Here is a 17802-nt window from a genome sequence, read left to right on the forward strand (position 1 = left end):
AACTAAAGCTGTGACACTACTCTTAACTCAGGCCCTGACACTGTCCCTAACAAAGCCTCTGACACTACTCCTAAATCAGGCACTGACGCTGTCCCTAACTAAGGCCCTGACATACACCTAACTCAGGCCCTGACACTGTCTCTAACTAAGGCCCTGATACTACTCCAAACTCAGCACTGACACTGTCACTAACTAAGGCCCTGACACTATTCATAGCTCACGCCCTAACACAACTCCTAAATCATGCCATGACAATGTCCGTAACTAAGGCCCTGACACTACTCCTATCTCAAGCAATGACACTGTCCCTAACTTACGCCCTGACTCTACTCCTGACTCAGGCACTGACACTGGCCCTAACTTAGGCCGTGACGCTACTCCTAACTAAGCAACTGACACTGTCCCTAACTAAGGCCCGGACACTACTCCCTACTCAGGCACTGATAATGTCACTAAGGCCGTGACACTACTCCCAAAATCAGCATTGAGACTGTCCCTAAATACACCCTGACAGTACTCCCAACTCAGGCACTGACACTGTCCCTAACTAAGGCCCTGACACTACTCCCAAACTAGGCACTGACATTGTCCCTAACTAAGGCCCTGACATTACTCTCAACTCAGGCACTAACACTGTCCCTAACTAAGGACTTGACACTACTCTTAACTCAGGCCCTGGCACAGTCCCTAATAAAGGCCTGCCACTACCCCAACTCTGGCACTGAGAGTGTCCCTAACTACGGCCATCACACTACTCCTAACTCAGGCACTGACGCTGTCCCTAAGTAAGGCCCTGACACTACTCCCAACGCAGGCACTGACGCTGTCCCTTACTAAGTCTCTGACACAACTCCCAACACAGGCATTGACACTGTCCCTAACTAAGGCCCTCACCCTACTACTTACTTAGGCACTGACACGCTACCTAACTAAGGCCCTGAGACTACTTCTACCTCAGACCCTGACACTGTCCCTAACGAAGGGCTTGATATTACTCCCAACACAGGCACTGACACTCTCCCTAACTAAGGCCTTGACACTACTTTTAACTCATGCCCTGATGCTGTCCCCAAAAAAGACCCTGAGACTATTCCCAACTCAGGCACTGACACTCTCCCTAACTAAGACCCTGACACTAGTCCCATCTCAGCCACTGACACTGTCCCTAATGCCCTGACACTACTTCCAACTCAGGCACTGACACTGTCCCTAACTAGGCCCTGACACTACTCCCAACTCAGGCACTCACCCTGTCCCTAACTAAGGCCCTGACATAACTCCCAACTCCGGCACTGACACTTTCTCTAATTAAGGCCCTGAAACTACTCCCAACTCAGGCACTGACCCTGTCCCTAACTAGGCCCTGACACTACTCCCAACTCAGGCACTGACACTGTCCCTAACTAAGGCCCTGACATAACTCCCAAACCCAGCACTGACACTTTCTCTAACTAAGGCCCTGAAACTATTCACAACTCAGGCCCTGACACTGTTCCTAACTACCGGTCTCAGACTACTCCTAACTTAGGCCCTGACACTATTCCTAACACAGTCACTGACACTGTCCCTAACTAAGGTCCTGAGACTATTCCTAACTCAGACACTGACAATGTCCATAACTTAGGCCATGTCACTACTCCCAACTCAGGCACTGACGCTGTTTCTAACTAAGGGTCTGACACTACTCCAAACTGAGACACTGACACTCTTCCAAATGAAGGCTTTGACACTACTCTTAACTCAGGCCCTGACACTGTCCACAATAAAGACCCTGACAAAAATCCCAACTTAGGCACTGACAATGTCCGTAACTAAGGCCCTGACACTATTCCCATCTCAGCCACTGACACTGTCCCTAACTATGGCCCTGACACTCCTCCCAACGCAAGCACTGGTGCTGTCCCTAACTAAGGCACTGGCACTACTCCCAACTCGCCCTGGCGCTGTCCCTAACTAAGGCTCTGACACTACTCCCAATTCAGGCAATGACAGTGTCCCTAACTGAGGCAATGACGCTACTCCCAACTCAAGGACTAAGGCTCTAGATCATTGTGATGACAATCGCCATGGAGCATTGTGATGACAGGGGCCATGGAGAATTGGGATGACGGGTCCTGGTGCATTGTGGTGACAAGGGCCATGGAGCATTTTGATTACAGGGGTCATGGGGCATTGTGAAGAAAGTGGTCATGGAGCACTGTGATTAAAGTGGTCATGGAATATTTTGGTAAAAGTGGTCATGTAGCATTGTGATGAAAAGTGCTATGGAGCATTGGGATGACAGGGGTCATGGAGCATGGTGATGACAAATGCGTGGAGATTTGTGGTGATGGGGACCATGGAGCATTGAGAATATAAGGATCCTGCAGCATTGTGATGACAGGGGCCATGGAGCATTTTAATGACAAGGAACATGGAGCATTGTGATGACAGAAGTCATGGAGCATTGTGGTGACCAGCGGCATGGAGCATTGTGAAGAAAGGAGTACTGTAACATTGTGAAGAAAGGGTCAAGGAGCATTTTGATTACAAGGATCATGGAGCATTGTGATGACAAGGGTCATGGAGCATTGTGATGACAAGAGTCATGGAGACTTGTGAGGACAGGGGGCATGGAGCTTTGTGATTTCACAGACATGTAGCATTTTAGACAAGGGTCATGGAGCATTGTGATGAAACGGGTCATGGAGCATTGTGATGGTAAGGTCATGGAGCATTGTGATGACAGTGGCATGTAGCATTGCGATGACAAAGGTCATGGAGCATTGTGATGACAGGGGTTATGGAGCATTGTGATGACAAGGGCGTGGAGCATTGTGATGACAGTGGTCATGGAACATTGTGACGATAAGGGCATCGAGCCGAGTTAGGGACAGTCTAGCGGCCTTGGGACTAAATTCAGTGCCTGAATTAGGCACAGCATAAGGTCTTTAGTTAGCATAAGAGATAGGACATTAGCTCGGGACAGGGTTAGGGTAAAGGCTTGGAATCGTGTCAGGAAATAACCTAAGGATAGTGTGAAGACCTTTGTTACTGAGACTCTCAGGGACTTATTCAGAAGCAGCGTTAGGGCTTCAGGTAGGCACAGCATCAGGGCCTGACTTAGGGAGAGCGACAGGGCCTGAGTGAGGCCTAATGTCAGGCCCATAGCTGGGGACACTGTCAGGGAATGACTTAGGAGCAGCATCAGTGCCTTTGTTGGATCAGCTTTAGGCTCTTAGTTAAAGACATGACCCGAGCCCTAGTTAGTCACAGCGTCAAGGCCTCAGTTAGGGAAAGCTTCAGGGTCTGAGTTACAGACAGCCTCAAGTTTTCACTTAAAGACAGTGACAGGGCTTTCTTAGGGACAGTGTCAGGACCTTGGTTAGAAATGAGTCAGGATATTAGCTCAGGAGAGTGTCAGGATTTTAGTTCTTGCTGGCAGCAGGGCCTATATTAAGGACAGATTCCGGGCCTTTGTTAGATTCAGTGTCATGGCCTTAGTTAGGAGTAGTCAGGGCCTTTGTTAGGGAGAGCATTAGGGTTTCAGTTAGGATAAGATGCAGGAGATTATCTCGGGACAGAGTCAGGTCCCAGGCCAGAGATAGTGAAAGGAAATGACCAAGGGATAACGAGAAGACCTTAGTTATTGAGAGCATCAGGGCCTTAGTTAGCAGCAGCATGAGCGCCTTAATCAGGACCAGCGCCAGGGCTTGATGTACGGACAGCGTCAGAGCCTAACTAAGGTACAGCAACAGGGTCTAAGTGGGGCCTATCTTTAGGGCCTGAGTAAGGGACAGTATCAGGTCATGACTTAGGAGCAGCATAAAGGCCTCTGTAGGATCAGCATTAGGGTCTTCGTTAAAGCTATTATCAGGGCTTCCGTTAGGGATAGCCTCAGGACCTCACTAAGGGACAGCGTCAGGGCTTACTTTGGGAAAGTTTGAGGACCTTGGTAAGACATGGATCAGGCTATTAGCTCAGGATAATATCAGGTGTTCAGATATTGACGGCAGCAGGGCGTTAGTTAGAGGCAGTGTCAGGGCCTAAGTTAGGACTAGCATCAGAGCCTTTGTTAGGTACAGTGTCAGTGACTGAGTTAGGTGTAGTGTCAGAGCCTTAGTTAGGGACAGTGTCAGGGCCTGCATTAGGACGAGCTTGCAGGCCTCAGTTAGGGACACGTTCACGGCCTCGGACCTAAATTCAGGGCCTCATTTAGGGACAGAATCAGGGAATTAGCTAGCATAAGGGGATCTACAGCTGAAAGCAACCTGAACACCACCACAAGCAGATGCAGAAGTGAACCATGCACGCTCCTATGAAGGAATATTCCACAGCAGTTGAGTACATTTTGTTTAAAGTTAGTAGCACTATAAAAATTATGTTTTGAAGAAAACTATATTCAGAAGATGAAAGAATCTCGTTCTAAAGAATCTCTTAAGCTAATCTCGACATTAGCTAAAGAGAAGGTTAGGTTAAGGTCTAGGGAGAGTGTCAGGAAATGACCTAGGGATAGTGTCAAGACCTTAGTTATTTAGCACATCAGGACCTAATTTAGGAGCAGTGAGTGTCAGGGCTTCGGATAGGAACAACGTCAGAGCCTGACTTAGGGAGTGGGACAGGGCCTGAGTGAGGCCTAGCGTCAGGGCCTTAGCTAGAGACAGTGTCAGGGCATGACTTAGGAGCAGCATAAGAGCTACGGTAGGATCAGCCTCAGGGGCTATGTTAAAGATATTATCAGGGCCTCTTTTAGGGACAGCCTCAAGGCCTCACTTAGAGACAGCATCAGGGCTTTCTTAGGGACAGTTTCAGGACCTTGGTAAGAGATGGGTCAAGAAATTAGCTCAGGGGCTTCCCAGGTGGCGCAGTGCTTGAGAATCTGCCTGCCAATGCAGGGGACACGGGTTCGACCCCTGGTCTGGGAAGATCCCACATGCCGCGGAGCGACTAAGCCCGTGAGCCACAATTGCTGAGCCTGCGCGTCTGGAGCCTGTGCTCCGCAACGGGAGAGGCCACGATAGTGAGAGGCCCGCGAACCGCGATGAAGAGTGGTCCCCACTTGCCGCAACTAGAGAAAGCCCTCACACAGAAACCAAGACCCAACAGAGCCATAAATAAATAAATAAATAAATAAATAAATAAATAAATAAAAATTAAAAAAAAAAAAAGAAATTAGCTCAGGATAGTGTCAGGACTTTAGATATTGTCGACAGCAGGGCCTTAGTTAGGGACAGTGTCAGGCCCTGAATTAGGACGAACATCGAGGCCTTAGGTACGGACAGGGTCACAGCCTCGAGAGTAATTTTAGGCCCTTAGTTAAGGACAGCAGCAGGGCTGTAGTTAGCATAAGCGGCACGACATTTGCTAGGGACAGGGTCAGGTTATGGTCTAGGGATAGTGTCAGGAAAGGACCTAAGCATAGTGTCAAAACCTTAGTTACTGAGACTATCAGATCCTTATTTAGAGCCAGTGTCAGGGCTTCGGGTAGGGACAGCATCAGAGCCTGACTTAGGGAGAGCGACAGGGCCTGAGTGAGGCCTAGCGTCAGGCCCTTAGCTGAGGACACTGTCAAGGCATGACTTAAGAACAGAATCAGCGCCTCTGTTGGATCAACCTTAGCGTCTTTGTTACAGATATGATCAGGGCCTGACTTAGTCACAGCGTCAAGGCCTCAGTTAGGGAAAGCTTCAGGGCCTGAGTTAGGGGCAGCCTCAGTTCTTAACATAGGGACAGCGACAGGGCTTTCTTAGGGACAGTGTCAGGACCTTGCTTAGAAATAGGTCAGGATATTAACTCAGGCTAGTGTCCAGTTTTTAGTTATTGCTGACAGCAGGGCCTATATTAGGGGCAAATTCTGAGCCTTACTTAGAGACAGTGTCAGGGCCTGAGTTAGGACTAGCATCAGAGCCCTTGTAAAGTACAGTGTCAGGACTTTAGTTAGGGACAGTGTCAGCGCCGCAGTTAGGATGAGCCTCCAACCTCAGTTAGGGACAGGTTGACGGCCTCGGGACTAATTTCAGGCACATAGTTAGAGACAGCATCAGAGATTTAGTTAGCATAAGAGGCTCGACAATAGCTAAAGACAAGTTTAGGTTAAGATCTAGGGATAGTGTCAGGAAATGACCTAGGGATAGTGTCAAGACCATAGCTAATTAGAGCCTCAGTGCCTAATTTAGGCCCAGTGTCAGGGCTTCAGGTAGGGACAGAGTCTTAGCCTGACTTAGGGAGAGCGACAGGGCCTGAGTGATGCCTAGAGTCAGGGCCTTCGTTTTGGACAGCGTCAGGGCATGACATAGGATCAACATAATGGTCTCTGTAAGATCAGCATTAGAGTTTAGTTAAAGACATTATCAGGACCTTTGTGAGGGACAGCATCAGGGCCTCACTTAGGGACAGTGTCAGGGCTAACGTTGGGAGAGTTTCAGGACCTTGGTAAGACATGGGTCAGGATATTAGCTCAGGATAATGTCAGGACTTTAGATATTGATGGTAGCAGCGCCTACGTTAGGGAAAGTTCCAAGGCGTTAGTTAGGAGTAGCGGGCCTCTGATAAGTCCAGTGTCAGATCCTCAGTTAGCAATAGTGTTAGGGCCTTAGTTAGGGACAGTGTCAGGGCCGGATGTAGGGCGAGCATCTAGGCCTTAGTTTGGGACAGTTTCATGGTCTTGGGACTAAATTCAGTGCCTGAGGTAGGCACAGCATAAGGACTTCAGTTAGCATAAGAGGCAGAACATTATCTAGTGGCCGTGTCAGTTTAACATCTAGGATAGTGTCAGGAAATGACCTAAGGATAGTGTGAAGACCTTTGTTACGGAGACTCTCAGGGCCTTATTCAGAACCAGTGTTAGGGCTTCAGGTAGGGACAGCATCAGAGCCTGACTTAGGGAGAGCGTTAGGGTCTGAGTGAGGCCTAGCATCAGACACTTAGTGGGGGACACTATCGGGGCATGACTTAGGAGCAGCATCAGGGCCTCTGTTGGATCAGCCTTAGGGTCTTAGTTAAAGACATGATCAGGGTCTGAGTTAGTCACAGCATCAAGGCCTGAGTTAGTTAGGGAAAGCTTCAGGGCCTCACTTAGGGACAGCGTCAGGGCTTACTTTGGGACAGTTTCAGGAACTTGGTAAGACATGGGTCAGGGTATTAGCTCCAGATAATGTCAGGACTTTAGAGGTTGATGGCAGCAGCCCTTAGTTAGAGACAGTGTCAGGCCCTGAGTTACAACTAGCATCAGAGTCTTTGTTAGATACAATGTACGGGACTGAATTAGGAGTAGAGTCAGGGCCTTAGTTAGTGACAGTGTCAGGGCCTGACTTAGGGAGAGCGACAGGGCCTGAGTGAGGCTTAGCATCAGGCCCTTAGCTGGGCACACTGTCAGGGCATGACTTTGGAGCAGCATCAGCCTCTTTGCTGGATCAGCATTAAGGTCTTCGTTAGGTACATGATCAGGGCCTGAATTAGTCACAGCTTCAAGGCTTCAGTTCAGGAAAGCTTCAGGGCCTGAGTTAGGGACAGCCTCAGGTCTTCACTTAGGGACAGCGTCAGGGCTTACTTTGGGACAGTTTCAGGACCTTGGAAAGACATAGGTCAGGATATTAGCTCAGAATTATGTCAGGACTTTTGATAGTGATGGCAGCAGGGCCTTCGTTACAGACGGTTTCAGGGCCTGAGTTAGGCCTAGCATCAGAGACTTTGTTAGGTACAGTGTAAGGGACTGAGTTAGGAGTAGTGTCAGGGCCTTGCTTAGGGACAGTGTCAGGGTCTGATTTAAGTGTACTGTCTGAGACCTAGTTAGGGACAGTGCTAGGGCCTGAGTTAGGATTAGTGTCAAGGCCTTATTTAGGACCAATTTCAGGGCCTTAGTTTGGACTAGCATCAGAGCCATTGTTAGGAATCGTATGAGGGCCTGAGTTAGGCATACTATCAGGGCCTTAGTTAGGGACAGTTTTAGGGCCTGAGTTAGGATTAGTGTCAAGGCCTTATTTAGGACCAATTTTAGGGCTTTAGTTTGGACTAGCAACAAAGTCTTTGTGAGGTATCATGTCGGGGCCTCAGTTAGGTGTAGTGTCAGGGCCATTGTTAGGGACAGTATCAGTGCCTGACGTAGGAGAAGTTCAGGGCCTTAGCCAAGGAAAGTGTCAGGGAATTAGTTAGGGACATTATCAGGGCCTGAATTAGCAGTCGTGTCCAAAGTCCTTAGTGAGGAGAGTAAGGAGTAAGTCAGGACTCAGGCCCTGACACTGTTCTTAAATAAGGTCCTGACATTACCTGTAACACAGGTCCTGATCTGATTCCTATCATAGGCGCTGATGTTGGACTGACTTAACTAAGGCCCTGACACTGGTCCTAACTAAAGCTGTGACACTACTCTTAACTCAGGCCCTGACACTGTCCCTAACAAAGCCTCTGACACTACTCCTAAATCAGGCACTGACGCTGTCCCTAACTAAGGCCCTGACATACACCTAACTCAGGCCCTGACACTGTCTCTAACTAAGGCCCTGATACTACTCCAAACTCAGCACTGACACTGTCACTAACTAAGGCCCTGACACTATTCATAGCTCACGCCCTAACACAACTCCTAAATCATGCCATGACAATGTCCGTAACTAAGGCCCTGACACTACTCCTATCTCAAGCAATGACACTGTCCCTAACTTAGGCCCTGACTCTACTCCTGACTCAGGCACTGACACTGGCCCTAACTTAGGCCGTGACGCTACTCCTAACTAAGCAACTGACACTGTCCCTAACTAAGGCCCGGACACTACTCCCTACTCAGGCACTGATAATGTCACTAAGGCCGTGACACTACTCCCAAAATCAGCATTGAGACTGTCCCTAAATACACCCTGACAGTACTCCCAACTCAGGCACTGACACTGTCCCTAACTAAGGCCCTGACACTACTCCCAAACTAGGCACTGACATTGTCCCTAACTAAGGCCCTGACATTACTCTCAACTCAGGCACTAACACTGTCCCTAACTAAGGACTTGACACTACTCTTAACTCAGGCCCTGGCACAGTCCCTAATAAAGGCCTGCCACTACCCCAACTCTGGCACTGAGAGTGTCCCTAACTACGGCCATCACACTACTCCTAACTCAGGCACTGACGCTGTCCCTAAGTAAGGCCCTGACACTACTCCCAACGCAGGCACTGACGCTGTCCCTTACTAAGTCTCTGACACAACTCCCAACACAGGCATTGACACTGTCCCTAACTAAGGCCCTCACCCTACTACTTACTTAGGCACTGACACGCTACCTAACTAAGGCCCTGAGACTACTTCTACCTCAGACCCTGACACTGTCCCTAACGAAGGGCTTGATATTACTCCCAACACAGGCACTGACACTCTCCCTAACTAAGGCCTTGACACTACTTTTAACTCATGCCCTGATGCTGTCCCCAAAAAAGACCCTGAGACTATTCCCAACTCAGGCACTGACACTCTCCCTAACTAAGACCCTGACACTAGTCCCATCTCAGCCACTGACACTGTCCCTAATGCCCTGACACTACTTCCAACTCAGGCACTGACACTGTCCCTAACTAGGCCCTGACACTACTCCCAACTCAGGCACTCACCCTGTCCCTAACTAAGGCCCTGACATAACTCCCAACTCCGGCACTGACACTTTCTCTAATTAAGGCCCTGAAACTACTCCCAACTCAGGCACTGACCCTGTCCCTAACTAGGCCCTGACACTACTCCCAACTCAGGCACTGACACTGTCCCTAACTAAGGCCCTGACATAACTCCCAAACCCAGCACTGACACTTTCTCTAACTAAGGCCCTGAAACTATTCACAACTCAGGCCCTGACACTGTTCCTAACTACCGGTCTCAGACTACTCTTAACTTAGGCCCTGACACTATTCCTAACACAGTCACTGACACTGTCCCTAACTAAGGTCCTGAGACTATTCCTAACTCAGACACTGACAATGTCCATAACTTAGGCCATGTCACTACTCCCAACTCAGGCACTGACGCTGTTTCTAACTAAGGGTCTGACACTACTCCAAACTGAGACACTGACACTCTTCCAAATGAAGGCCTTGACACTACTCTTAACTCAGGCCCTGACACTGTCCACAATAAAGACCCTGACAAAAATCCCAACTTAGGCACTGACAATGTCCGTAACTAAGGCCCTGACACTATTCCCATCTCAGCCACTGACACTGTCCCTAACTATGGCCCTGACACTCCTCCCAACGCAAGCACTGGTGCTGTCCCTAACTAAGGCACTGGCACTACTCCCAACTCGCCCTGGCGCTGTCCCTAACTAAGGCTCTGACACTACTCCCAATTCAGGCAATGACAGTGTCCCTAACTGAGGCAATGACGCTACTCCCAACTCAAGGACTAAGGCTCTAGATCATTGTGATGACAATCGCCATGGAGCATTGTGATGACAGGGGCCATGGAGAATTGGGATGACGGGTCCTGGTGCATTGTGGTGACAAGGGCCATGGAGCATTTTGATTACAGGGGTCATGGGGCATTGTGAAGAAAGTGGTCATGGAGCACTGTGATTAAAGTGGTCATGGAATATTTTGGTAAAAGTGGTCATGTAGCATTGTGATGAAAAGTGCTATGGAGCATTGGGATGACAGGGGTCATGGAGCATGGTGATGACAAATGCGTGGAGATTTGTGGTGATGGGGACCATGGAGCATTGAGAATATAAGGATCCTGCAGCATTGTGATGACAGGGGCCATGGAGCATTTTAATGACAAGGAACATGGAGCATTGTGATGACAGAAGTCATGGAGCATTGTGGTGACCAGCGGCATGGAGCATTGTGAAGAAAGGAGTACTGTAACATTGTGAAGAAAGGGTCAAGGAGCATTTTGATTACAAGGATCATGGAGCATTGTGATGACAAGGGTCATGGAGCATTGTGATGACAAGAGTCATGGAGACTTGTGAGGACAGGGGGCATGGAGCTTTGTGATTTCACAGACATGTAGCATTTTAGACAAGGGTCATGGAGCATTGTGATGACAGGGGTTATGGAGCATTGTGATGACAAGGGCGTGGAGCATTGTGATGACAGTGGTCATGGAACATTGTGACGATAAGGGCATCGAGCCGAGTTAGGGACAGTCTAGCGGCCTTGGGACTAAATTCAGTGCCTGAATTAGGCACAGCATAAGGTCTTTAGTTAGCATAAGAGATAGGACATTAGCTCGGGACAGGGTTAGGGTAAAGGCTTGGAATCGTGTCAGGAAATAACCTAAGGATAGTGTGAAGACCTTTGTTACTGAGACTCTCAGGGACTTATTCAGAAGCAGCGTTAGGGCTTCAGGTAGGCACAGCATCAGGGCCTGACTTAGGGAGAGCGACAGGGCCTGAGTGAGGCCTAATGTCAGGCCCATAGCTGGGGACACTGTCAGGGAATGATTTAGGAGCAGCATCAGTGCCTTTGTTGGATCAGCTTTAGGCTCTTAGTTAAAGACATGACCCGAGCCCTAGTTAGTCACAGCGTCAAGGCCTCAGTTAGGGAAAGCTTCAGGGTCTGAGTTACAGACAGCCTCAAGTTTTCACTTAAAGACAGTGACAGGGCTTTCTTAGGGACAGTGTCAGGACCTTGGTTAGAAATGAGTCAGGATATTAGCTCAGGAGAGTGTCAGGATTTTAGTTCTTGCTGGCAGCAGGGCCTATATTAAGGACAGATTCCGGGCCTTTGTTAGATTCAGTGTCATGGCCTTAGTTAGGAGTAGTCAGGGCCTTTGTTAGGGAGAGCATTAGGGTTTCAGTTAGGATAAGATGCAGGAGATTATCTCGGGACAGAGTCAGGTCCCAGGCCAGAGATAGTGAAAGGAAATGACCAAGGGATAACGAGAAGACCTTAGTTATTGAGAGCATCAGGGCCTTAGTTAGCAGCAGCATGAGCGCCTTAATCAGGACCAGCGCCAGGGCTTGATGTACGGACAGCGTCAGAGCCTAACTAAGGTACAGCAACAGGGTCTAAGTGGGGCCTATCTTTAGGGCCTGAGTAAGGGACAGTATCAGGTCATGACTTAGGAGCAGCATAAAGGCCTCTGTAGGATCAGCATTAGGGTCTTCGTTAAAGCTATTATCAGGGCTTCCGTTAGGGATAGCCTCAGGACCTCACTAAGGGACAGCGTCAGGGCTTACTTTGGGAAAGTTTGAGGACCTTGGAAAGACATAGGTCAGGATATTAGCTCAGAATAATGGCAGAAATTTTGATAGTGATGGCAGCAGGGCCTTAGTTACAGACGGTTTCAGGGCATGAGTTAGGCCTAGCATCAGAGACTTTGTTACGTACACTGTAAGGGACTGAGTTAGGAGTAATGTCAGGGCCTTGCTTAGGGACAGTGTCAGGGTCTGATTTAGGTGTACTGTCTGAGACCTATTTAGGGACAGTGCTAGGGCTTGAGTTAGGATTAGTGTCAAGGGCTTATTTAGGACCAATTTTAGGGCTTTAGTTTGGACTAGCACCAAAGCCTTTGTTAGGTATCATGTCGGGGCCTCAGTTAGGTGTAGTGTCAGGGCCATCGTAGGGACAGTATCAGGGCCTGACTTAGGAGAAGTTCAGGGCCTTATCCAAAGAAAGTGTCAGGGAATTAGTTAGGGACATTATCAGGGCCTGAATTAGCAGTAGTGACCAAAGTCCTTAGTGAGGAGAGTAAGGAGTAAGTCAGGACTCAGGCCCTGACACTGTTCTTAAATAAGGCCCTGACATTACCTGTAACACAGGTCCTGATCTGATTCCTATCATAGGCGCTGATGTTGGACTTAACTAAGGCCCTGACACTGGTCCTAACTAAAGCTGTGACACTGTTCTTAACTCAGGCCCTGACACTATCCCTAACAAAGCCTCTGACACTACTCCTAAATCAGGCACTGACACTGTCCCTAACTAAGGCCCTGACATACACCTAACTCAGGCCCTGACACTGTCTCTAACTAAGGGCCTGATACTACTCCAAACTCAGCACTGACACTGTCACTACCTAAGGCCCTGACACTATTCATAGCTCACGCCCTAACAAAACTCCTAAATCATGCCCTGACAATGTCCCTAACTAAGGCCCTGACACTACTCCTATCTCAAGCAATGACACTGTCCCTAACTTAGGCCCTGACTCTACTCCTGACTCAGTCACTGACACTGTCCCTAACTTAGGCCGTGACGCTACTCCTAACTAAGCAACTGACACTGTCCCTAACTAAGGCCCGGACACTACTCCTTACTCAGGCACTGATAATGTCACTAACTAAGGCTGTGACACTACTCCCAAAACAGGCTTTGAGACGGTCCCGAAATACGCCCTGACAGTACTCCCAACTCAGGCACTGACACTGTCCCTAACTAAGGCCCTGACACTACTCCCAAACTAGGCACTGACATTGTCCCTAACTAAGGCCTTGACATTACTCTCAACTCAGGCACTAACACTGTCCCTAACTAAGGACTTGACACTACTCTTAACTCAGTCCCTGGCACAGTCCCTAACAAAGGCATGCCACTATCCCCAACTCTGGCACTGAGAGTGTCCCTAACTACGGCCATCACACGACTCCTAACTCAGGCACTGACGGTGTCTCTAAGTAAGGACCTGACACTACTCCCAACGCAGGCACTGACGTTGTCCCTAACTAAGGCTCTGACACTACTCCCAAATCAGGCAATGACGCTGTCCCTTACTAAGTCTCTGACACTACTCCCAACACAGGCATTGACATTGTCCCTAACTAAGGCCCTCACACTACTACTTACTTAGGCACTGACACACTACCTAACTAATGCCCTGAGACTACTTCTACCTCAGACCCTGACACTGTCCCTAACGAAGGGCCTGATACTACTCCCAACACAGGCACTGACACTCTCCCTAACTAAGGCCTTGACACTACTTTTAACTCATGCCCTGATGCTGTCCCCAAAAAAGACCCTGAGACTATTCCCAACTCAGGCACTGACACTCTCCCTAACTAAGACCCTGACACTACTCCCATCTCAGCCACTGACACTGTCCCTAATGCCCTGACACTACTTCCAACTCAGGCACTGACACTCTCCCTAACTAGGCCCTGACACTACTCCCAACTCAGGCACTGACACTGTCCCTAACTAAGGCCCTGACATAACTCCCAACTCCGGCACTGACACTTTCTCTAACTAAGGCCCTGAAACTACTCACAACTCAGGCCCTGACACTGTTCCTAACTACCGGTCTCAGACCACTCCTAACTTAGGCCCTGACACTATTCCTAACACAGTCACTGACACTGTCCCTAACTAAGGTCCTGAGACTATTCCTAACTCAGACACTGACACTGTCCATAACTTAGGCCATGTCACTACTCCCAACTCAGGCACTGACGCTGTTCCTAACTAAGGGTCTGACACTACTCCAAACTGAGACACTGACACTCTTCCAAATTATGGCCTTGACACTACTCTTAACTCAGGCCCTGACACTGTCCATAATAAAGACCCTGACAAAAATCCCAACTTAGGCACTGACAATGTCCGTAACTAAGGCCCTGACACTATTCCCATCTCAGCCACTGACACTGTCCCTAACTATGGCCCTGATACTACTCCCAACGCAAGCACTGGCGCTGTCCTTAAATAAGGCACTGGCACTACTCCCAACTAGCCTTGGCGCTGTCCCTAACTAAGGCTCTGACACTACTCCCAATTCAGGCAATGACAGTGTCCCTAACTGAGGCAATGACACTACTCTCAACTCAAGCACTAAGGCTCTGGATTATTTTGATGACAAGCGCCATGGAGCATTGTGATGACCAGGGCCATGGAGAATTGTGATGACGGGTCCTGGAGCATTGTGGCGACAAGGGCCATGGAGCATTTTGATTACAGGGGTCATGGGGCAGTGTGATGAAATTGGTCAGGGAGAACTGTGATTAAATTGGTCATGGAACATTTCGATAAAAGTGGCCATGTAGCATTGTGATGAAAAGTGCTATGGAGCATTGGGATGACAGGGGTCATGGAGCATTGTGATGACAAATGCGTGGAGATTTGTGATGACGAGGACCATGGAGCATTGAGATTATAAGGATCCTGCAGCATTGTGATGACAGGGGCCATGGAGCATTTTAATGACAAGGAACATGGAGCATTGTGATGACAGAAGTCATGGAGCATTGTGGTGACCAGCGGCATGGATCATTGTGAAGAAAGGGGTACTGTAACATTATGAAGATAGGGTCAAGGAACATTTTGATTACAAGGATCATGGAGCATTGTGATGACAAGGGTCATGGAGCATTGTGATGACAAGAGCCATGGAGACTTGTGATGACAGGGGTCATGGAGCTTTGTGATTTCACAGACATGTAGCATTTTAGACAAGTGTCATGGAGCATTGTGATGAAAGGGGTCATGGAGCATTGTGATGATAAGGGCATGGAGCATTGTGATTACAATGGCATGTAGCATTGCGATGACTAAGGTCATGGAGCATTGTGATGGCAGGGGTTATGGAGCATTGTGATGACAAGGGCGTGGAGCATTGTGATGAGAGTGGTCATGGAACATTGTGAAGATAAGGGCATCGAGCCGAGTTAGGGACAGTCTAGCGGCCTTGGGACTAAATTCAGTGCCTGAATTAGGCACAGCATAAGGTCTTTAGTTAGCATAAGAGGTAGGACATTAGCTCGGGACAGGGTTAGGATAAAGGCTTGGAATCGTGTCAGCAAATGACCTAAGGATAGTGTGAAGACCTTTGTTACTGAGACTCTCAAGGAATTATTCAGAAGCAGCGTTAGGGCTTCAGGTAGGCACAGCATCTGGGCCTGACTTAGGGAGAGCGACAGGGCCTGAGTGAGGCCTAATGTCAGGCCCGTAACTGGGGACACTGTCAGGGAATGACTTAGGAGCAGCATCAGTGCCTTTGTTGGATCAGCTTTAGGCTCTTAGTTAAAGACATGACCGGAGCCCTAGTTAGTCACAGCGTCAAGGCCTCAGTTAGGGAAAGCTTCAGGGTCTGAGTTACAGACAGCCTCAGGTCTTCACTTAAAGACAGCGACAGGGCTTTCTTAGGGACAGTGTCAGGACCTTGGTTAGAAATGAGTCAGGATATTAGCTCAGGAGAGTGTCAGGATTTTAGTTCTTGCTGGCAGCAGGGCCTATATTAAGGACAGATTCTGGGCCTTTGTTAGATTCAGTGTCATGGCCTTAGTTAGGAGTAGTCAGGGCCTTAGTTAGGGAGAGCATTAGGGTTTCAGTTAGCATAAGATGCAGGAGATTATCTCGGGACAGAGTCAGGTCCCAGGCCAGAGATAGTGAAAGGAAATGACCAAGGGATAACGAGAAGACCTTAGTTATTGAGAGCATCAGGGCCTTAGTTAGCAGCAGCATGAGCGCCTTAATCAGGACCAGTGCCAGGGCTTGATGTACGGACAGCGTCAGAGCCTAACTAAGGTACAGCAACAGGGCCTAAGTGAGGCCTATCTTTAGGGCCTGAGTAAGGGACAGTATCAGGGCATGACTTAGGAGCAGCATAAAGGCCTCTGTAGGATCAGCATTAGGGTCTTCGTTAAAGCTATTATCAGGGCCTCCGTTAGGGATAGCCTCAAGGCCTCACTTAGGGACAGCGTCAGGGCTTACTTTGGGAAAGTTTCAGGACCTTGGTAAGAAATGGGTCAGGCTATTAGCTCAGGATAATATCAAGTGTTCAGATATTGACGGCAGCAGGGCCTTAGTTAGAGGCAGTGTCAGGGCCTAAGTTAGGACTAGCATCAGAGCCTTTGTTAGGTACAGTGTCAGTGACTGAGTTAGGTGTAGTGTCAGAGCCTTAGTTAGGGACAGTGTCAGGGCCTGCATTAGGACGAGCTTCCAGACCTCAGTTAGGGACAGGTTCACGGCCTCGGACCTAAATTCAGGGCCTCATTTAGGGACAGAATCAGGGATTTAGCTAGCATAAGGGGACCTCCAGCTTAAAGCAACCTGAACACCACCACAAGCAGATGCAGAAGTGAACCCTGCACGCTCCTATGAAGGAATATTCCACAGCAGTTGAGTACATTTTGTTTAAAGTTAGTAACACTATAAAAATTATGTTTTGAAGAAAACTGTATTCAGAAGATGAAAGAATCTCGTTGTAAAGAATCTCTTTAGCTAATCTCGACATTAGCTAAAGAGAAGGTTAGGTTAAGGTCTAGGGAGAGTGTCAGGAAATGACCTAGGGATAGTGTCAAGACCTTTGTTACTTAGCACATCAGGACCTAATTTAGGAGCAGTGAGTGTCAGGGCTTCGGGTAGGAACAGCGTCAGAGCCTGACTTAGGGAGTGAGACAGGGCCTGAGTGAGGCCTAGCGTCAGGGCCTTAGCTAGAGACAGTGTCAGGGCATGACTTAGGAGCAGCATAAGAGCCACGGTAGGATCAGCCTCAGGGGCTATGTTAAAGATATTATCAGGGCCTCTGTTAGGGACAGCCTCAAGGCCTCACTTAGAGACAGCATCAGGGCTTCCTTAGGGACAGTTTCAGGACCTTGGTAAGAGATGGGTCAAGAAATTAGCTCAGGATAGTGTCAGGACTTTAGATATTGACGACAGCAGGGCCTTAGTTAGGGACAGTGTCAGGCCCTGAATTAGGACGAACTTCGAGGCCTTAGGTACGGACAGGGTCACAGCCTCGAGAGTAATTTTAGGCCCTTAGTTAAGGACAGCAGCAGGGCTGTAGTTAGCATAAGAGGCACGACATTTGCTAGGGACAGGGTCAGGTTATGGTCTAGGGATAGTGTCAGGAAAGGACCTAAGCATAGTGTCAAAACCTTAGTTACTGAGAGTATCAGATCCTTATTT

This window comes from Balaenoptera physalus (assembly GCF_965194825.1).
Source record: "Balaenoptera physalus genome assembly, contig: HAP1_SCAFFOLD_386, whole genome shotgun sequence".
NCBI lineage: Eukaryota > Metazoa > Chordata > Mammalia > Artiodactyla > Balaenopteridae > Balaenoptera > Balaenoptera physalus.